Raw genomic sequence first — 24,902 nt, forward strand, 5'->3', positions numbered from 1 at the left:
ATTGAGACCCTCTGGCTTTCTGGCACGTCAAGGACATACCAGATACCCCTGTTTTAGGTCCTCCTCCCTTTCTGCCCAACCTTCCCTTTTTGGAATGCTTTTTCCTCAATTATTCACATCATTTCTTCATTCCTTATTAATTTTTGTCTTAAACGTTACCTCCAGAGTGAGACCTTATCTGTTCATTTTATTTAAAATTGCAAAATACCATATATTTGACCCCATTTACCCTCATCTTGACCCCCTGACTCTGGGTGGTGAACACACAATGTGATATATAGATGACATATTGTAGAATTGTACACTTGAAACCTATGTAATTTTACTAACCATTGTCACCCCAATCAATTTTAATTAAAAAAAAAGTTGCAAATACCCTTTTGATATCTTCCTGTCCTTATTTTCCTCCATAGTACTCATCACCAGCTAACGTACTATATATTTTATTTATGGATTGGACTGACTGACTTATTTATGTATCTTTCATCCCAACATTTCCTCTTGTATCACACTCCATCCTGGATTCTAATGTTTTCTTCCTGAGGTAAATATTCAGTTATTTATCACTTAGTGGGAAACTCAGTTTTTGTTCCGCTGAATATTTTTTAATCTTTCTCTTCTGATAACAACAATATGTTAACTGTTACATTTTTTTCAGTGATAAGTTGGATGGGAATAGGGCAAATTCTATATGAATGGAAGACAGTGTGGTGTAATTGAAAGAGCATAGGACCTTAATTTTCTTCAAGACTTTAAGTACTTTAACATAGTTTTTTAGGGAATGGGGTTCCAGGCTGCAGACAGGCTTTAGGGGCTCACTGTCCAGCTGCCCTTGGCCCTGCTCCATGCGTTCATTAAGGTGGGCTCCGCGCTCAGATTGTGTCCGTGGCCACTGGTCCACAGTCCAGGCCTGGCCTGCACCACGCCCTGCCATGTAAGGGTCCCCTGATGCAGCTCTTCACTGAGGAGGAGCTGGTCCGCTTCGGCTGGAAGGAGGAAGGTGGGCCCATCTACATGGCAGTAAAGGGAGTGGTGTTTGATGTCACTTCTGCAAAGGAGTTTTATGGATGAGGAGGCCCTATAATGCTTTGACTTGTAAGAGCTCCACCAGGGGGTGGCCAAGATGTCCCTGGATCCTGCAGACCTCACCCATGGCACTACCGGCCTCACAGCCAAGGATCTGAAATCCCTGGGTGATGTCTTTCCCAAAATGTATAAAGCAATTTTCCCATTGTTGGCTATATGGCCTGGAGAATTCTCAGTGAGAACAGAATCCCCAACCTGGACTTCAAGCCTGAAGACCAGCCCCATTTTGACATAAAGGATGAGTTCTGGTGTCCCATCTGCAGGAGGAGGTTCTTGGGAGGTTGAGGCAGGGAGACACTCAGGTGTGAAGTCTCCTGCACAATAGGTTGCTTGGGTCTCTGGTCACCTAGATCTAAATAATGCAGATGTTTAACCTGGAAAAAAAGTAGCTGTAAATTCTGTTTAATAATTACATTATCTGAGGTTCTTAGAAACCTAATTTTGCTATTTTTAGTGTCTGATGCCTCTCACAATATCTACAGTATCTAAAATCCCAGTTTCTTCTTTACTAAGACTGTCACATCCCTGTGGACACCAGCTCTTTCTTAACTTCTTAGATTTTTACATCACTCTTTGTTTTAATTTCCAGAGAATTAAACTCCCAGCGAGCTTTGCTACGTTATCTCAATTAAATTCTTTTTTAAAATAGGTTTTTATGCCTTACCCAAAATTTTGTCTTGTTTGACATGGAAGATTTTTGACATAGGAAGATTTTTACTTTTACAACTTCTGAGAATAGTTGCTCAAGTTGTTTTTTCTTAACTTGTCAATAATTCTTGGTAAATGTAGTTCCATTTCAATACATATAGTTCTATTAATTCTCTTTGGAAAATGCACTTCTTATTTTTTAATGTACTTTATTCTACTATATCCACCACTCATGCAGTCTCCATTTTTTTCTTTTTCCTATTGTGAAGATTGCTTTAATAAATGCCATCAGATGTCTTTATAGACTAAAAGTTTTATGTTCTTATCAGGGTCTCTAAAAGTGACATTTCTGGATTACAGGGAATGGGAATTTTAAGTTTAACATACTGAATAACTAAATATATACATTTTTAAGTCTTTGGTTGGCTGCAAATTTAGGATTTTTATATAATAACTGCTTCCTTCAAGAAAGATTGTGTCAGTACAGTCATAGACATAGATACACATATCAATGTTATGGATTACAGAGCTTGTTCAATCAGCCACGCTATTTTGTATAAAAAGAAAAAGAAATGGGGACGAAAATCCACTATGGCAATTTTAAGTTGAATAGAGGTTTATAAAATTGTGGATTTTCCAATTCTAAAAAGCATGAGCAAAAATAAATAAATAAATAAATAAATAAATAAATAAATAAAGTAAATTGTATTTCATCAAAATTAAAAATGTATGCGCATCAAAGGATACTACAATCTACAGAATGGGAGAAAATATTTGCAAATAATGTATCTGATAGGGGTCAAGTATCCTATATGAAGAGCACTTACAAGTCAATAACAAAATGACAGGCAATGCAATTTAAAAATGTGCAAAGGATTGAATAGACAAGCACTTGCTGACTTCAAAAGATACGTCTCAGCTGCCAGGACATATATAGGCTCAAAGTGAAAGGGTGGAAAATGATACTCCAAGCAAACAGTATCCAGAGAAAAGTGGGTGTAGCCATACTTACATTGATGAAACAGACTTCAGGATTAAAAATGTAATGAGAGACAAAGATGGATATTTCATCATGCCAAAGGGGATAATACAGCAAGTAGACATAAAACTTGTCAATATATATTCTCCCATTCAGAAAGCACCAAAATATATAAAGCAACTACAAACAGAACTAGAGGGAGAGAGTGACAAAAACACAATTATAGCACAGGAGCTAAGTATGCCATTGGTAGCTAGGAATAGATTAAGCAGAAAATCAATAAGGAAATATCAGCCTTAAGTGACACATTAGACCAAATGGACATAATTGATATTTACAGGACCTTTCATCCTAGAACACCAGACTATACATTCTTTTCTAGTACACATGGAACATTCTCAAGGGTAGACCATACGTTGGGACACAAAAGTAACCTCAGCAAATTTAAGAAGATTGAAATTATGCCAAGCATATTCTCTGACCACAATGCTTTGATTGGAGATGAACTGCAAAATGAAAGCAGGGAAAAAACAAAAATATGTGGAGATTAAATAACATGCTATTAAAGAATTACTGGGTCAAAGAAGAAATAAAAGAAGTGATCAAAAGATTCATAGAAACAAATGAAAATGAAAATACATCGTATCAAAATTATTGGGATACTGCAAAAGCAATACTATGAGGGAAATTTATGTCATTACAAGCCTATCTCAAGAAACAAGAAAAATCCCAAATAAACAACCTATCATTACATCTTAAAGAACTAGAGAAAGAAGAACAAATGAAGCCAAAAGTTACCAGGAGGAGAAAAATAATAAAAATTAGAGTAGAACTAAATGAAATAGAGAACACAAAATAGGAAAAAAATTAATGCAACAAAGAGCTGGTTCTTTGAAAAGATTAATAAAATTGGCAAACCCCTGGCTTTTTCATTAAGGAAAAAGACAAAAAAAAAAAAAGTCAGAAATGAAATAGGGGAAGTTACCACAGATACCACAGAAATACAAAGGATCATGTTAGAATACTATGAAGGACTATACACAACAAAATTCAGTAAGCTAGAAGAAATGGACAAGTTCTTAGAAATATATGACCTTCCTAGTCTGAATCATGAAGAACTCAAAAATCTAAATAGGCCAATAAACAGTAAATAAATTGAAACAATCATTCAAAACCTCCCTAAAAGCAAAGTCCAGGACCACATGGCCTCACTAGTGGATTCTACCAAACATTCAAAGATGATTGAATGCTTGTCTTCCCCAAGCTTTTCTAAAACATTGAAGAGGCAATACTTCATAATTCATTTTATAAGGCCAACATTACCCTGATGCCAAAACCTGGTAAAAATAACACAAAAAAGAATATCTGTGATAAGCACATTTGCAAAAGTCCTAAACAAAATACTAGCAAATCAAATACAACAATATATTAAGAGATTATATATCACAATCAAATGAAGTTCATTTCAGGGGCACAGGGATGGTTCAACGTATGCAAATCAATCAATATGATACACCACATAAACAAAATAAAAGATAAAAACCATATAATCATATTAATAGATGCAGAAAAAGCATTGGACAAGATACAACATCTATTTATGATTAAAACACTTAACAAAATGTGTATAGAAGGAAAGCACCTCAACATAATAAAGGTCATATGTGACAAATCCTCAGCTAATATCGTAATGTTGAAAAACTGAAGGCTTTTCTTCTACGATCAAGATCAAGACAGGGATGCCCCCTCTCACCACTGTTACTCAACATAATATTGGAACTTCTAGCCAGAGCAATCAGGGAAGAGTAAGAAATAAAAGCCATCCAAATTGGGAATAAAGAAGTTAAATTGTCAGTTTTTCAGACATGATTGTTATGTAAAAAACCCTAAAGACTACCAAAACACTATTAGAAACAATAAAATACGGTAAAGTTGCAGGATACAAAATCAATGTACAAAAATCCATTGCATTTCTATATACTAATAATGAGATTTCAAGAAAGAAATGAAAAAAATAATCCTTTTGCAATTGCAACAAAAAGAAGAAAATACCTAGGAATAAAATCAAAGGATGTGAAGGACCTATACACTAAAAACTATAAGACATTCTTAAAGTGAAGAAGACACAAAGAAATGGAAAGATATCTTGTGTTCATGTATTATTCATGGTGGCCAAAAGTGTACTTTAATAGATGATTGGATAAAGATGTGGTATATATGCACTGATATATACATTGGGGTACTACTCAGCCATAAGAAAAGATGAAATACTGCCATTTGGGACAACATGGATGGATATTGAAATTTTCATGCTAAGCAAAATAAGTCAGACAGAAAAAGTGCAGAGCCATAGGATTTCACTCATATGTGGGATATAAAACTGAAAGGAACAAAAGAATAGGACAAATAAACTAAAACTCATAGATATAGACCACCATTTAGTGGTTACCAGAGGGGAAGGGGGAAGGGTGGTTGTAGAAGAGGGTAAAGGGGGTCAAATATATGGTGATGAAAGGAGAATTGAATCTGAGTGGTGAACACACAATGCAATATATAGATGATGTATTGTAGAATTGCAAGCTTGAAACCTGTATAGTTTTACTAACCAATGTCACCCCAATAAATTTAATAAAAATAAAAATAAATAGCATGTAAAAAAATCCAACATCCATTCCTGATTAAAATATCTAAGCAAAGTAAAAATAGCGGGGAACTTCTTCAACCTGATAAAGGCTTCTCTGAAAAAACAAAAACAGGAAAAAAAACAAAAAAACTATAGTTAACATCATACTTAATGATGAAACATTGAATGCTTTCCCCCAATCAGAAACGACCCAAGTATGTTTGCTCTTATCACTCATGTTGAGCAAGTTACTGGTTGATCTTGTCAGTGCTATCAAACAAACAAAAAAATAAATAAAAATTCATGTTGAAAAATAAGAATTTAACCTATCTTTAATTATAGACAAAATGTGCATTATATAGAAAATGGTTGGAATCTACTAAAAAGTTACTAGAATTAATAAGTGAACTTAGCAAAGTTTCAGGAATTAATACATAAAATCAATTAAACCTCTATATAATAGTGATAATCATAATTCAAATTTTAAAAAAAATTTCAATTACAAAAGTACCGAAAAATATGAAATACTTAAGACTCTATTTGACAAAAGATAGGAAAGATCTGAATTCTGGAAAATTACAAAACATTGCTGAAAGAAATTAAAGAAGACCTAAATTAATGGTGAGATATACCTATTGATAGATTGGAGGACTGAGTTATTTTAAGATATGTATTTTTCTGAGATTGATATATAGATTCAATGCAATTTCACTCAAATTAGTAGGAAACTTTTTGTTAGAAATTCTCAAACTTATTCTAAAATGAATATAGAAAGCAAAGTACACATATCAATTAAAACAAGTTTGAAAATTGAAAACAAAGATGGGAAACTAAGATTTATTATAAAACTACAATAGTTAAACAGTGTGATGTTGGTAGCAAGATAGACAAATAAAAAATGGAACAGAATTCAATCATACATATATGATCAACTGATTTTAAGCAAAGGTATAAAGGCAGTTCAGTGGAGAAAGGATAGTCTCTTAAAAATATTGCTGAAATACTTGGTTTGTGTAAATTGAATGTACAAGGGGAAAAAATATATTTATTTATGCTTGGTGCCATATTCAAAATACAATTCAAAATCAATCTTAGATCTAAATGGAGAACCTAAAATTATAAGAAAAAAATGAAATTATATACTGTGTTTCCCCGAAAATAAGACCTGGCTGGACAATCAGCTCTAATGTGTCTTTTGGAGTAAAAATTAATATAAGACCCAGTATTATATTATATTATACACGGTGTTATAGTAAATATGACCAGATGTTGTATTATATTATATTGTATAAGACTCGGTCTTATAGTAAAATAAGACCGAGCCTCATATTAATTTTTGCTCCAAAAGATGCCTTAGAGCTAATTGTCCAGCCAGGTCTTATTTTCAGGGAAACATGGTATCTATATAAAAATATGTAAATATTCACAGCTAAAAACTGAGTACAACCCCATGTCTATAAGTAGGTGGATGGGTAAATAAACTGTTGTATATGCATACAATAGCATACTAGTCAGTAATAAAAACAATGAACTATTTAAACAAACTGTAACTTGGACCTAAATCAAGGTAATTATGCTGATTGAAAGAAGCAAAAAAAAAAAAAGAGTGCATACTATAGGATTCTGTTTAAATTTCTAGGAAATGTAAAATAATCTACAGACACAAAGCAAATCAGAAGTTGCCTAGAGACAGTGTGTTAAGATTGTAAGGAAGGAAGGATAGAAGGAATAGGAAGTTTCATGAGGAAATTTAGGGATGATGAATGTGTTTATTGTCTTGATTGTGGTGATGTTTCCATGAGCATGTACACAGGTCAATATTTATCAAATTTAGACTTTAAATATATGGAATTTATGTAAAATATGTCTCCAGAAACTGTTATAATTAGAACAAATTTGGTGTTTGGAGCATATCAGTTTTTGAACTTTAATTTTTGTATGTTAAGAAAGATAAGGTTATCATTACAGAGTGGGGAATAACACATGTAAACACTTGAGAATTGCTTCCCAAATTGGGTCCAGTAAGGCAAATTCTGCTCTAATATTTAGCACTTTTAAATAGCGCATTTGTTAGAAAGATTACAGGTATCAGATGTGCTTTTAAATGATCACACCTCATATGGTATAGGCTGCTCAATCTAGATAAAATAGATAGAAGATGAATGGGTAGATGGATGGATGGATGGATGGGTGGATGGATGGATGACGAGCTAAATCTATAGTTGAATGTAAGAATGGGGAAATAATTTATAGACAGCTGGATAAATAAATCAATAAATAACAACTGTTAGTCTAACCTTGAAGTTTATATTTTTGGGTGTTTACATAACCCAGGTTAAACCAAGATGCTTTTTCAAGTTCCATTGTCATACCAATAGGAAGAATCACTATATGGATGGATTCTTTAGTACAGAGTATTCATTTACAACTGAGAACACACAAGAGAAATGCAAATGTGATTAAGCTAACCACATACAACCCTTCTGTTTTTATCTCTTTACACATTACCTTTTCTAAAAAAAAAATAAAAATAAAAATAATAATTTAAATGATGCTATTACTTCAACCGCTTCCATTTGCATTCTGAATTTTCATTGTGCCAGTTATCCGATTCCACTTACATGATGAAATTTGTGGGCCTCATGGCTATTTTAATGTGATGCCTTTTATAATGTAATTGAGAGAAGTCTCCAATGAATAAAATAAATGGTTTCAGAGGGTTCTTAAGCCCTCACCAGACGTCAGCTAAAATGTTAAGAGTGCTTCCAAATCCCAGTGGTACTATATTTTCTAACCATGAAAGAAATGTCATTATTGTAAATTCCCAGCTTTTGTCTGAAAATCTTGTACTAGATCCCTTGAGTGCCAGTTCAGTTAATTAATTCAAACAATTTCCTCTCTAATCTCTAAAACATTTTCATATTTAAGACACTAAATGAGGTACTTAAGGGGCTCACTCATTGTTGGTCATTAATATGCCAGGGAATTAGAAAAATTACCCCTAGTCTTCAGTGACATGAATAATGTCTTTTTTTTTTTTTTTTTTTTTACCTTCCAATGGTTCTGACCTGGACAAGGTTAAAAGCATGGTTTCTCTGTAACTGAATTTGAGAAAGTCCTATTTTGTACTTGCTTTGGTTTTAACACATATATATGAATATTCTTCCTTTTCCTCCAGCAATAAATATGATAAGTAGCTTGATAGGTTATGCCAACTTAAAGATTAAATTAGTTAATAATAACTTTGAAATTAGTGATTAGTTTAGAAGAATAACTGCATTTTCCTTGAACCAGTACATAGGTCAATGCAGTCGGCAATGTGATGGCTCCAGTGACTCTGACACTAATTGGCGATTGTGTTACATGTTAAGATAAAGAGTCAGCATGAACAAATTCTCATGAGGTTTGCAGGAGACGAAGCTATTTGTTCTAAAACTTCCTTTTCGCTATTTGAACAATTGGTTTAATTTCATAAAAGGCTGGTATGTGATCTTCAAGATAAAATTTCATAGCATTTCATACCATTGACTCTAGATTATCAAAATGAAACAAAGCATAGAAAACAACTTTTTCTGTAAAACAAAATCAACCATCTATTTGTCAATATATGAGTCTAATTGTTCAGTTTCCTAAATTGACTATATCTAGGGGGGAACAAAAAGGTGAGATTAAAAAAAAAAAAAAAAAACATGTTTATGATTGCTCATGATGCTTTGTGTTTATATAGCCCTTACCCAAAGTCTTCTAAATCATTTTATAGCCATAAATTTAATATTAATGTACACACACACACATACACACATACTCCTGTAAATGTGATTTAAAGTGTTAAAGAAGAAGCTAGGTATTTGGGGTAGGGTAGCAGAATTATGTACAGCAAAATGTACATAGGATAATTGAGCCAGAAAAGATTCAATTCTTATAAATTCTAGAGCAGGAATATGTCTATTACGGGTCATTCTTTTCTCTATTAATTGAAAGCAGTAATGTTTCAGCTCTAAACAAAAACTTCCTATTATATTTTTCTCATTTGTAATTTTTAAAGGCTTAGTCATTTAGACGAGTCATGGCTCAATGTTTTCCTCATCAAAATGTTAAAATTTGAAATGTAAGACGCATCATTTCATTTTTTATTTGAAACATTTACTCATCTATATATTGTCTTTATAACAATCAGCATTATCATGGTGAAAATTATGTTTGGATAAAACAATGATGTTGCTAGATGTTTCAGATATGTTGTTTAATCTTTCTCTCATTAGATAGTTGGGCTGTTTTATTTAACAATATTACATTATAAATCACAATTTTCAAAAATTGATTGTGGGAAGTATATGTTTTTGAGTCTCTTCATATATAATTTGTTTTTGTACTTTTTCAGGCTTATGCAGATATAAAAATCTCAATTATATTTTCCATTGTCAAACAGTTTTTACATTAAAAATTATACGTTTTTAAGATTCTCTTCTTTTAGTCACTAAGAATAAAGATCAGTGCTAATATGATTTTAACAAAAACCTGGAGATGTAGTTTCTCATTAACTAAAATAAATTGAATATTTATAAATGAAATATATTTTAAAAACCTCATCAATGTACTCTAGTTAAAGGAAAAATTTGAATAACGTTTTAAAAATAAGACATCTAATTATTTTCTTGTCAAGCTCCTATCTAAATCCAGATATTTAAAAAAATATTTTACTAAATGTTATTCAAATAGGTATAGCCACGAGAGTCTTCATTTAGATGGATGAGCAGTGAATTCACAGTGTCATGAAAGCTTAAAATGTTTTGGGTTGATTTAGAGAAGACAGGCATGGGAATGATAAGGTGCCGATTTGCATCTGTGTTTCAAATATGAGCAACCTATCATTTTCATCTTGTTTTTGCTTTGCTTCTTCCTCCTCAGTTCATGCACTGTTTTATTCTTAAAAAGACAATAAAAAAGAAAAATGGGATGTTCAAAGAGACTAACAACTGCTAAATAATGTAAAGAGTGTGAACCTAAAAACAAAAGGCCAAAAGGGAAAGGCAACAGCTTTTACTTGCGATCCAAAAGAGTAGCTGTTCGGGAAGCACCAATAAAGACTGAAACCCACATCATGTTCCAACTAGGGGGTGAAGGCAAGGGCTTTTCTTGTAAAAGGGAAGGGGGATAATTATATAAATAGAAGGAAGAAATTTTTATTGGTGTTAATAAGTCAAGGAAGGGATTTCTATAGGTGCAAATAAGCTAAATTATTCTTAAGCTATATATAGCAATGCTAATTCTAAAGAATGTCTTTAATTTTCAGTCTGGTAGTTAGATGTCTGCTTTCCTGTAGCTTTGCAGACAGTTGTCTTTAATACAATATTGCTTTGGCCCAGCCAAAGGTTATTTTGCCCAGTTTAAACATTCCAAAGGTTTGTAGAGTAAGATATGCAAGGCAGTTCCTCTGGGATAGCAGCTCTGAGTCCACTTTGAAGTGACTCCATTTACATTATTTGTCATAGGAGAAAGAAATAAAAATAGAAAAGATACATACAAATTCAAGATGACAGAATTTTGTAAACATTTTATCGATAGAGATAATCAAAATTTAGTTGAACACATTTTAGCATATTATTCTTCAATAGTGAATTAATATTAATTAGACTAATTTCTTAAATATTTAGTTTTATATTTTAATATTCTGTATGTAATTCCTATTACTTTTAATTTCAGATTAATTATTAATTATTAATGCCACTTGTCTAAAATATACAAATGTATAAGAAAAAATAAATACTTTCACTAACACTCTCTCACCACCCTAATCGCCACCTCTGTTATATTATGCACCAACAGCTGCATAATATAACAGAGAAGACAGAGTAAATATACTTTATCTATTGTATATTGTTCCTGATGCTAATAGATCATGCCAGAATCATTCCCAATAAAATTGTAATAATTCACAGTATCCCTAGCAATGTAGGAAAATATTTCTTTTCCCCATTTTCCTGATTTCCTAACAGTAGTAGATGGCATTGATCATCATGTTTTGTTTGTTCACTTTTGTTTTTGTTTTGTTTTATTCTTTGAATGTATGAAAATAATGTCCTCTTATTATTCAATTTACTTGCTTTTTTTTAGCCACTAGTGAAGTATCTTTTTTTTTCAATTTATTGATTATTTGGATTTCTTTTGTGAAACATCAAATTCCTTTCCTTTTATTTGTATATATTATATTTCTAAGATTCATCATTATATGTAGTATATTTTTTTCAATGTTCTCCAGAGAAATAGAACTAATAGGATATATATGAAGAGGAGAGATTTATTTTAAGGAATTGGCTCATGTGATTATGGGAGCAGACAAGTCTGAAATTTGTAAGGCAGGTTGGCTGGCTGGAAATTGAGATAAGAATTGAATTTGAAGTATTGAGTCTGAAAACTGTGGGGCAGGCCAGCAGGCTGGAAACCCAGGCATGATTTCTATGTTACAGTCTTGAGGCATTATTCTTTTTTCTCTGGGAAATTTCAGCTTTTATAGACTTTAACTGATTGGACGAAGTATACCTGCATTATGAAAGTTAATCTGTTTCACTTAAATAGATGTTAATCACACTTACAAAATGTTAATTACACTTACAAAACACCTGTACAGTAACATCTAGCATAGTGTTTGACAAAACAGTTGGGCAAGTTGATGCAAAAATTAAGCATTGTATTTGTCTGTCTCTCATCCATTCGTTTTGACTGACGTGTTCACTCACTGAATCTTCCAGTTTAGTCTTCATCAATTTTTTGCATTTAGGTTGTTTTTTGGTTTTTGCTACTGTGCATAGTGTTTCTATAGATATTCTTGTATATTTATTCTCTAATAGGTATTACCGTATTTTTAAGCTAGCTAGTACATTTCTAAAAGGAGAGGTAGAGAGTTAGAGCCCTATAACATGTCATGACCTGTTATGAACTTATTCTAATTAAGACAGTATGGTAAGGGACTGGAATAGATAAATGATTCACAGAATAGATATGAGAGCCCATGTACGTGTTGTAATTTAATGACATGCCAGATAAATTGGGAATGTAAGGACTTTCAGTAAATAGAAATGAAAAAAAAATGTTATCCATATAAAGAAAGATGAGTTGAATTTTGATTTCCTGTCTTCAGGAAAAACACACTAAAAAAAACTAAAAGATAAGTTACAACTGACAGTAGGTTCTCATGATACACAATTAAAAATAATATCAAGACAGGTAAAAATACGCTCAACAAATTAGTAAGAACACAACTCAAAAGTACCGTGAATAAGGAGCATGGTTAAGCATTTCCCAAAGGAAACACATGTAAAGCAATACTAAACATCATTATGATTTATGAAAATTAAATCAAAATCTCAAAGTCACTCCCACACAAATAACATTCTATAATCATTAAATTACTCATTTTTGTAATGTGGTATGCCTTTATCTCATCAATTGAGAGAAAATCACTATATATCAGGGATGCTGATCTTTGATTGCTATGTTTTACACATATTTTTCTAGTATATTATTTGTCCTTTTCCTTTTTATTGTTTTTTGTAATTTATAATTTTGGTGATCATTAGGATTGAGTTTTTATATTTAATGTAGCCAACATGTCTATAGTTTTCTCTGTCATCTAATGTTACCCAAATATCCAATTATTAATTATCATACAGAAAATTCACTCAAAACCACCAAGTATCTTATTAAATGATGAAATTTTGAATATGTATATTCAATAAAATCTGGTAAAAATATTCAGGATGGCAACTTTCCCCAGTATTTATTCAACACTGACTTTTTGTTCTGGGTAAGTGAAGACATATGCAGATATTATATGTAGGTAAGCTACGTTCTCATTGAATTTTTAGAAAACATCATTTCGCAGATGATGTAATTACCATGTGTAAGGCACTATTTTAATTATAGCTATGTTTTACCTTCTGGGCTTTACTGTTCAAAAATACTGTGACTTACTTTTATGGATCAATTGGAAATTCCAAATATACCTCAGCTATCAGCTAATTTGTTTATCTTTGAGATAAAAATAAATTATCATTAAACTTTTATTACTGCATATTGAAAAATGCATTACCCTCTACAAGATTTCTCAAAATCCCAAAAGGCATATGTTCTTATAAATATGTATGTCTCATAAATCTTGCTTTTGCTAGATTATTTCAATTAGGCAATCATAGGCCACTACATTTGGGGTGTTCTTGTTCTCCACTACATTTGCTCAACTATAAAACTTTGCCCTTTAATTTTTATGTGCATACTCATATACACACACATGTACACACACAACCATGTTTAGGTCAACATGTATACAGTGTGCTGTAGGGAATTTCAGAAGACAAGGAATGATGCAGAGTATATATTATCTCAATTTAAAATGCCATATTCTGATCATTACCTTCTATTTTCCAGCTCATTTCCTCTAATAGTCTATTTTAGACAATCCTTAAAACAAATCGGAACCTTCCTCAATTCTTAGATCCTCTCTGGTTTTGAACTGTCTATGGCCTGCTTTATACTCTTACTTCAACCCTTACCCGCCTTACATCATAAGAAAAATTATGATAATGACCTCTCATGTAAAGCTCTCACATCCTTTGTAGCTTCATAGTACTCACTAGGTTAAATCACAATCCTGGGTAGAGCTAAAATTTTACTCTCTCCTCATATATGTATTTATACAGGTAAACATAGATGAGACAAACATGTGGATTTCATTCATCTTAAATCCATGATCAAAAACCTCATTTCATCCTTAAGTAGCTGGCAATTATATTGCACTGAATATAGGTGTTCATATTTCCCCTTTCCTAGTTAATTATTTCATACTTTATCCTCTTTCCTCAAACTTCAGTACTTTATTTCCCATCATCACATCAAATTGGTGACATTGCTGGTTATTTCATTGAATCTCTCACCACAACGTCTATCTACTTTTAGTCCATTTACTTTTTCTGAACTATCCTTTCTAGTGCCAATCACTTTACCTACACACACAGCACATCTTAATATGTCTTACTTATTCAAATAGTTCCAGGAAACTTTCATTTCCTCCTTCATCTCTAATATTTTTGACTCTGCTAGAGAATTTCTGTCAGGATAAACTTACTAACATTTTCCAACCTTAAAAATTTGCAAATCTTTCCAGTTATGGCCAATATGGAGTATATGGAACCATACTTAAGTTCTTACTTTTACTGATTATAAAAGTTAATCACAATATAGACACAATGGCTTCTACAGTCAGTGAAGCAAAGGAAGGAACAAAGTCAGTGATTCCTTGTGTTACTCCAGGCTTTCTCCAGCAGAACATTTTCCAGAAAATCATGGGACAGGAAATACAAGCAAGGGCAGGGATTTCCAATCACAGCTGTTGTTCTGGGTGGAGGAAACAGAGATCGGAACTGTGTTGATGTTTTGGATCCTCTCTGGGTAAGGATGAAAAGAAGGAGGTTTTGCAGAAAAGAACTTCATAGATTTGCAGAATCTAACCCCATAAATCTGTGTAAGAATTCTCATAGTTTCTTGGCTAGCTCTATTCTTGTACACACAGAATGAAATTCTAAAAGGGATTAACACACAGTAGCCATTATATGTCTGAAATACCTACCAGAGATTTCAGAGGTTGCACAAGGCTGAAAATATATTGAGGTTCAACACAGATCTGAAATAGAGATAACCTCTTTTCAAATGCACATGGGGCATTTTCCAAAATAGATCATATACTGGCTATAAACAAAGTTTTGACAATTTTCAAAAATTGAATTTTTTCATGGTCTGTTCTCTGATTTCATTAGAACTCAATAACAGAAAATTTGCTAGAAAATGTGTGAGAATTAAACAGTGATTTTCTACATAATCCAAATTTTAAAAAATCAGATTAGATATTAGAAAATACTAAACAATAGCTGAAGAATAATGAAAATACAACATGTCAAGACTTGTAAAATGCAATCGAACTAGTGTTAGGAGGGAATTCATAGCTTTGAATAAATATAGTATAAAATAAGAATTGTTTAAAATAAATTATCTAAGCTTCCAATTCAGAGAGCTGGAAAAATAAATAAAATTAAACCCAAAATAAATAGAAGGCAAAAATAAAGTAGCAACAATAACAACAAATAAAGGAATGAATCAATTTAAAGTAAAGTAGAGAAATCTACAAAGCCATGTTGGAATATTCATAAAGCCCTAAGATATCCAATTATAAGAAAAAGGAAAATATAAATTGTAAATATTGAAAGTTTAGAAAAAATAGATAAACTCACTATAAAAATATTTTAACAGAATTGTCTCATGAAGAAATAGAAAATATAAATAATCAAATATCTACTAAAATAATTAATCCATAATTATAAGCCTTCACAAAAAGAAAATTCCAGGCCACAATGTCTTCAGTAGGAAATAGATATAAATATTGAAGGATAAATTAATAAAATTTTTGCACAAAGTTTTCCAGAGCATACAAAAAATGAGAACAATTATGAAACCAGCATAAATTTGATACTAAAATTTTAAATAGACATTAAAAGAAATGAAAATAAGATCATATACCTCTTATGAGACTTGACACAAATATCATTGACAAACTATTAATAAACAGACTAAAGAGATATATAAAGTGGATAATATGCCATGAGAAAGTTACATTCATTCTAAGACTGAATATGATTTTACACTTCAAAAGTCACTTAATACGATTTTTTTTTTAGTAAGGGAAATACATGATTTTCTCCACATATGCAAAAATTGCTATCTCATATTTGTAGATCGTGTGATTGTGTATGTGGAAAATCCAAAAGAATAAAGAACACTTAGAAATAATTAGTAAATTTTGTAGTATTTGTGGATATAAGGTTAATATTTTTAAATGGATTTCTACAAATTAGCAACTAAAATTGGAAAGTAAATCTTAAAATATGAATATACAATAGAGTCAAATATATTTAATATCTAACTATAAGTATAATGAAAGGTGTGCAAACTTCATACTGAATAAAACATTAATATGGGAAATCAATGATGACCGAAACAAAAACAGGAATCTACCATCTTTTTCTTTAAAAAGACAGTATATTTAAGGTATTATTTCTACCTGAACAGCTTCATTAATATTGTGCAATATCAATCAAAATTCGACATCTGTGTATGTGGGTAAATTGACCTCCTGGTCAATGTTTTATATGGAAATTCAAAAGACCTAGAATTTTCCCAATATAGGTGCTGGGCCAATTTTCTGTCTCCTACTTTGCATGACAAATAAAAATAATTTGATCTGGCTCACAGATTCAACTCTTAGGAGGTAAGATGTAACACTGTTAAATAAATATGTCTGCGAATACCTTGATGGTTTTGATATAGACAAAGGTTTTTCAAACAAAACACAAAAATCAATAACAAAAGAAATATGATAAATTAGCTTTCTGTAAAATTAAGCACAACTCTTCATCAAAAGTCACCATTAAGGTAGTTAAGATAAATGTAAATTACAGGCTGGGAAAAGATACTAGCAGTACATGTATCTGAAAAAGATCTCATATCCAAAATATATGAAAAATCTAATGAAATTATTAAAAAAAAATACTTACAGTCAACCCTGTTAAAAATAGACAGAAGTCTTGAACAGACAGTTTGCGAATGTGGATTTCAAAATGGCCAATAGAGAAACAAAATGTTCCACATCATTATTTGTACGGGAATTGCTACCACCAGAATGGCTCAGTCTGAAAAGTGACATTACTAAGTGCTGATGAGGATGTGAAAGAGATGGAATACTCTATTTTTTAGCAGGAGTTAAATTTCTACAACCATTTTGGAAAACTGTTTGGATGTACCTACTAAGGCAAAATATATTTATTCCCTAACACCTACAAGTTTATTTGAAAATATATTTTAACAAAAAGAAAGTATTAATGTCCATGAAAATATATGTACAGGAATCTTTGTAACAGTTTTACTAATAGTTATTTCAAATTGTAATCAATCCAAACATCCATCAATAGCATAATGTGTGAATAATTTGTGATAGAATCATAAAATGGGAACTAAACATTTGTGATACTACACAACAAAAACAAATGAACCATTTCATAAAATCATTTATGAATTTATAAAAATATTCAATATACCTGTTATTAATTTTCATATTCCTGTTTTTCATTTCTGTGCTTCAGATCAGTTTCCTGCGATGTTTCTCAGACTTGGCCTTATGCCTTCCCTCTTGAGGTGTTTTTGGAACTTTGACTTCTTCCAAATCAAACATATCGAGCAATTCAACTCCCTAAGTTCCCAAACTCATATCCAGGCCCACAATTTCTTATCCAAATTCATGGAGATTCTCAAAAGAGAAAAATGAAAATCCCTTTATTTAGTGATGTTTACCTTCCTCAAAAAGCAGTTGCGTAACAGTTACATAATCATGGCTTAAAATAATTTCAAAATATACACAGCTATACCCCCCCATCCTTGCCATCTGCTGAGGTATGTGTGTATCTTCTGGAGAGGATTCTTTCCTTTATTTTTATTCATGGAAATTCATGAAGCAAAGCTCTCTGTAGGTTTTGCAATCGAAGGCATAATAGAACTATAACTGAATGTATATATAGGTTACATGGAATATATAAGAGGAAATATGCTGGAATCAAAAGATTAATTAGGATACTATTGTTTTATAAACTTGAGGTATAGAATATCTAGATTATCATATACGTAATAGGAGCAGAAAGAAAAGGAATAATAAGTGTTATTAAGATTAGGTGAATTCAAATGATTAGTTTTATAGAGGAATATTTACCCCAACTCTATAATTTATAGTAAGAGTCAAGAGGGGAGTGATCAGAAAGAATTAAACCATTCCTGTTATTTTGATATCTTGCCTTCTCCAGAGATATATTTGAACCTTTTAACCTTTTAAGTCATAAGTTACAAAGATAGCATGTTAATGTCTGATGCCATATCAAAGACATCTTTTCAGGCATATCCAGAGTACATTTTCATAAAACATCAATTAGCTTCTGTCAGTTACATGTACTCCTGAGAGATTTCATCAGTCACAATGTGTTAAATCACATGACCACACATGAAATGATTGATATTATACAGATAGAACACATCCAATATACAGGTTTCGTTAGAAAAATTTTATATGACCCATGAGGTCCATGTCATGTGGACCTCAAATACCAAGTATTTTAACATTATTCTACAAATAGGTTTTAACTCAGAGAGTTAAATAAACAAAACATAGCATATTAAATGGTCAAATTATAGGGACAATTTTTCTCTCAAAAAATGTATGGCTTTATGAAATTTTCTTAGAACAAGCACCAAAGTACAGCATATTCAAACTTTTGAATGATTCAAAAATAACACTTCATTTCAAATGATCATATATGTATCATTAAGTACAGAGTGTTCAATTACCAGAATCTATTCAAAGGAGCCAATCTCAGTGACAGTGAAGGAGAAGTCATATTGAATGGGGCTTTGCGAGAATATTCTTATGAAATTCATTTTATTATTCCTGTGTGTAAAACCCATGAAGACTGCCTCTCTAATTCCTTAATTATCTTCTCAATCTTCTGTTTTCATTATCTTTTGAGATGTCACAGAATATAGTACCTGTAAGAAACATATACTCAAAATTACGAGGTCTGACAATTAAGTTTGTGAACTTGTTGCAACAGTTTTGCTAAACTTTTTTGATGTCAGAGGTATTATTCATTATGAATTTGTACCAACTGGACAAACTGTTAACCATGTTTACTATTTGGAGTGCAGAAAAGTCTGCATGAAAATAACAGACAACCTGAACTTTTCACCAACAATCCATGGTTCTCACATCACGACAATGTACCAGCTCACACGGCACTGTCTGTGAGGGAGTTTTTAGCCAGTAAACAAATCACTGTCTTGGAACACCCTCCCTACTCACCTGATCTGGCCCCCAATGACTTCTTTCTGTACCCGAAGATAAAAGAAATACTGAAAGGAAGACATTCTGATGACATTCAGGACCTCAAGGGTAATATAATGACAGCTCTGATGGCCATTCCAGAAAAAGAGTTTCAAAATTATTTTGAAGGGTGGACTACGTGCTGGTTTCGGGGCATAGCTTCCCAAGGGAAGTACTTGGAAGGTGACCATAGTAATATTCAGCAATGAGGTATGTAGCACTTTTTCTAGGATGAGTTTGCGAACTTAATTGTCAGACCTTGTACTTAACAAAAGGGACATTAGTTTAAGGATATCAAACCTATTAAAAAATCATATTGAGATTTCACAGAAACAGAAACCATACAATGAGAAGTCTTTCAGTCTTTCTCTTTTCTGAGGTTGCTCCATCCTCCTTTCTACAAGACCACCTACCCTCATCTATAAGGTACAAGTCTTCGGTTTTCCTTAAGATCCTCTTACACATTGCTTGAGATTGTTATGAGGTAGATGTTTGATTTGGACTATATGACTTTATGAATCCAATGCTCATCAGAGTTTGGCAGTTTCAAGTTCTGTTCTTAAATTTTATTTGCTAAGGGAAAAAATGTAATTGGTGTAACTTTGTCCAAAGGTATATAGAGCTTCAGAGCAAGTAACCTAAGAAATAATTAAGGTGATGCAAAATGATGATCATTTTTAATATCCAGGACCCAAATACGTTTCATCTTAGTAGAGCTGTGAAAGGTCTAATTTTGACCTATTTTTTCTGGACCCAGAATTGTATCCATTTTATACATACATCAGCTTCATTTATCACACCATTCTTCCTTTTTGTAACTCTTTTCCTGAGTGTTTGTTAGAAAAGAATTGATTTTTAGATTCATGATTTTTAATCACTATCAACAATTGTTGAGCATTCTTTAATTAGAAAATTAATTATACATTGGACTTATAACTATGGTTTACAATTACCATAATCATAATTATATTTTGCCTCATATAGCTCTCAAATATTCCTGTGGAAAAGCATAGTTTAGTGGGTGTGTTATTACAATACAGATTCAAAGATGTTTTGCTCAACTGATGTTATAATTTCAAGTCTAATTTTTTCAGTCACTAATATCGACAAAATGAGCTAGATAAAAAACAAACCCGCCCCCAAAGTGTCACGTTATATAAAATGTTAATGGCATAATAGTTGCAGGTATTTATAGTATTTTTGTTTCAAAATCTATCAGTTACTTCCATTTCTACTTAATTTCATCATTCATTTGACAAGTGCACACTAATTTATGACCTTGCAGCATTATGGGGTGACTCTTCAGGGGTTTTAGTCTGTTTGCAATGATATAATGAGTTGTGAATGATCCCATTAAAGAGAGATGATGGAAATTTCATTATAAGATGTCAGACCTTGATAAGGAGTTGTAAATAGCCAGCCAGAAAAGGGGAGAACAAATGGGAGATTTTATGACAGAAAACTCATCATTAATATACCTACAAAAGAACCAATATCTGGATGTGTGATACACAAAAAGCTCTGATGAGAGCTAATAGCAGTTTCCATGTAATATTGTGCCCTTTTTCTTTTAAATTTTCCCTCTTCTCTTTGCCCAACAATAGAGTGAGAAGAAATAGCAACTTTTTAGTGATGAAAGGAGGAAATGAGAGGAAAGCCATTACACTCCCCTGTTCCTCAGAACCTAACAACACCGAATCAGGTCAGTTGGTCAAAGGAGAGATGCCTGAAGTGAATGAGAGAGTACATTTTTAATTTAAATAATAATGGATAAAATGCCTGCCTTTGATTCACCTCTTCTTTCAGCTCCTTCTTTTTTTTTCTCTATTTTTGTAGTATCTCAGATGATGTTTGAATGTGTTACAAACTAAGCTTCCTGATTTGTTAAATGCAAATGACTCCATGAAGAATTTTACTCTTTCATGACCTATCTGCCTCAGCTAGCCCCTTGTTTACTCTAACCAGTTTTCAAAAATCAGATATATGAACTTTAAGTCCCTGAGTAAGAAAGAACCTTGCACCCTGGGGAGACCATTTTTGACAACTTGATCATAAATATAGGACAAGGGTAGTTATTCCCAGAGTACAAAAGGTCTCCAGTATACTGGGGACACTTTGATGATCTCCTCCTGGGCTGTACCTGGTACCTCAGATGTGAGATATTATGACCAGTGTATCAGTTTTACCACATCAGACTTCTGTGTTGCCAGAGCAGCCAATAAGCACATCAGAACTTCTCTTTCAAGCTCTCCTTGAGACTTATGGTAAGCAATAAGGGAAATCTTCCAGAAGGGACCCATACTTCTTGAATCATGGGGAAGAATCTGAATATAAAAATTTATATTATTTGTGTCAAGATTTTAGCTTGACACAAATAATTATAGAGATCATAAACCTAAGATCAATATGCCAAATGTATGTTAGGTACAACATTTTTAAAAATTTTAGCAAATATTTTAAGACAAGGATATTTTGCATAAAAGAATCAGATTTGGAGATTATCATGAAACTGTGCTCTTAACAGGCCTACACTCCTATTTGTCAAGAATCAAAAGGACCTGAGTATACCTGTACCCTTTGTATGGTAATTTGCTCTCTTGTTTGTCATAGTCCCTATATTGTCATTATATAATTTTATTTTACAAAGTATATTTATAGGTATATTAAACATGGTTCTCCTGAGAGAACTGATATATAAATAAAGAGATTTATTGTAAGGAATGCAATTATGGAGGCTGAGAAATCCCAAAATTTTCAGTTGACAAACTAGAGACCCGGGACAGCCAATGCTGTAAATTTCAGTCTTAAAGTTGGCAGGTTCAAAATCCAAGAAAAGCTGACTTTTCAGTTTGAGTCTTACACCACACATAGAACACTGTTTGACCAAATGTCTGGACACCATAATTAACCATCACAGTAGACCTAATCCAGAGGTTACAGTCTCATAAATTTTTGGAGGTATGGCTGGTAATAGACTCATTCAAGGATACAAGAGTGACTCCGGCTAAATCTCAGTTCTCAAGGAGCTTGTGTTCTATAATAACTATAGCGTAAATGGTAAATTAGTAAGTATAATAATGTGTAAGTAATAAACTTTCTAAACCCATTTGGCCTTATTACATCTTTACAAGCCAAATCTCTGAAAAGTGTGTCATGCCAACCTCACAGTGTGTAGTGTTAGTCATCATGTTTTGTTGTTGTTGTTTTGCTTAGGGACTGCTTGATTGCTCTATAGCCAGTCTTTGGCAACTCTGATAGAAATCTTGTAAATGTCATACTTGAAAGTGTCAGGACATAAAATGGTCATATCTAAGTCAGTACCTACCACTGATGGTCCTTCCAGAATTTATATCCAGTAGAATTTCCAAATCCTGCAATCACAACATGGACAGCAAGGACTCCTGTCAAAACCCAATCATCAACAAATAACAGCAACACTTTCTGCTCTGATCCTCCAGAAAAATAGGGGGAAAAAGAGTGGACCCAGCTCATATTCTACCAAAAATATCATGTCAGAATAATAGAGTTTATATATCCAAATAAATGCATTCATCTAAGAATACATGGAGAGGAGACTCTATGACAATATGAACTGTAAGTTTACAGTTAAGATTAGTGAAAGCAAATTAAAACAATTTTCCCATAATTTTATTGAACCTAAAATTTTAATCTGAAAAGATATATTTCACAGAGACACTAGGTGATTTCTGTCTTCTTGTGTTAAGAGTATAAAGTATTTAGTTTTAAGTATTTTTTCATCAAAATTAAGTTTATGAATTGGAAAGAAATCAAAGAATAGAAATGTTAAATTATTTTACCTATTTATTTTTGCCTAGGGAAGTTTATGGAAATACTTAGTTTATTTTTTCATCAGTATAACTAAAAAATATCTCTAATATCCAGATTATATTGAGTTATATTGAGAGATAGTGGTTTTAAAATCTCATATTTTTGAAGTCTGTTTAATATGCTTAATAATATTTGTCTTGATTGCTCATAGTCAGTTTTTTTTCAAGATCTAAGTGCTATTGTCCAAAGTGTCTGGCTTCATTAAAATCTCTTTTGTTTTTGTTGTACTTGTTTCTAATAAATTATATCTAACATACATATTCACCATAGGAAAATTTTTATTTTTATTTTTATTTGAGCCAAGCATCATGAGTCATTTCCATCCAAAATGACATTAGAAAAATTATTAAAATAAGAAAGACAGTCATTTTATGTAAGTGTAAAGCATTAGTCATATTTAGAAATTCTTGCATTGTTATGTTCCAACTTGAGAGAAACCTGGTGAGATTCCATGTTCCTCAAAGTAATGAGGTTTATACTTGGAGAAGATGAAACTTTTGTGAGTTTAAAAAATATTGTGTTCCATGTTTCTTACTGCACTTAAATAGTGGATGTATTGAAAATCATGATCCAAAAAAAAATTGGATTCCTAGCTTCTTGATTTATCAGGCCACAAACACAGCTTGTGGGAGTGGATATTCTTGTCCCCCACTGTTAATTAATGTCAATTTGAGCATTGTGGTAGAAACCTTAACATACACTTATATCCATTGTTCTCTCCTGAGTACGTGGAAGATGATACTTGCTTGTTTTCATTTATGGAGGATCAAATAACTGGTTCTGGTCAATGCAATATGTGTAAAAATAGTGTGTCCTTCTGGGCCACAATGTTTGACAATATAAGAGTCTTCAGCAACCCCAGAGGCCACATACCTGAGATGGTTCAATTTCAAGGTAACAGAGCTTTTCTATCCTGTACATCTGAGTTACTGTGTATAGCAGAGGCCCCATTGACCCAAGTGGACATGTTATGTGAGCAATAAATAAATCTTTGTTGGGTTCAACCACTGGTAGTCAGGGTATAAATTGTTACTGTAGAATTATCTCATCTATATTAATACAAGCATGTTTGCTATATTAGCGGTGTTTAAGCATTTAATAAATAGCAAAAGAAATAGCATCTCTCCTGTTGAACATTAAAGATGACTCTATCTACTTTTTCCATGAAAATCCAAATATTCTCTGTGGATGTCGATTTCTCTTTTGCACCATGTTTTCTGTTTTCTAAAAATTAGTCTCATAATGATTTCTAAGACAGTGGCCTCTTCAGTCAATGCTGTTTTGAATTTATTTATTAGTTTATTTGGGGTCTTTGGGGGTTTTATGTTTTATTTTGTTTTTATATCAAATGGGGAAGAAATGTTCATTGCTGTTTTTATTTAAATAATTTTATCTACCTATTAGGTTGTAAATATATGTTGTGTACCCAGAGTATTATCTTGTAAAATATTTTTTCAATGGTTAGCCTTTTAATAGAGTCACTGTCCCTTATTGTGTTTTATGGATAGCTTTACCATGAACAGCCTGACCATCTAGAAGATCTAGATTCTGAATCCTATCTCTCTTCAATATTAACTACTTTTCTTTTAGAGTTTTCCTTTTTTCAGGGGTTTCTATTTTTCCTAGACTCAGTGCACCATAGATGGTCATCTTGTTCTTTTCTCTATGCGTATCTGAGTCTCCAAGCTTAGCCACCTGTTTCTGTGTCTGTCTTTTTTCTTTTAGTTCTTTATGCTATTACCTAATGATAA

The sequence above is a fragment of the Rhinolophus sinicus genome, chromosome 1 (assembly GCF_057876585.1).
Source record: "Rhinolophus sinicus isolate RSI-liver-muscle chromosome 1, RSI-T2T, whole genome shotgun sequence".
Lineage (NCBI taxonomy): Eukaryota > Metazoa > Chordata > Mammalia > Chiroptera > Rhinolophidae > Rhinolophus > Rhinolophus sinicus.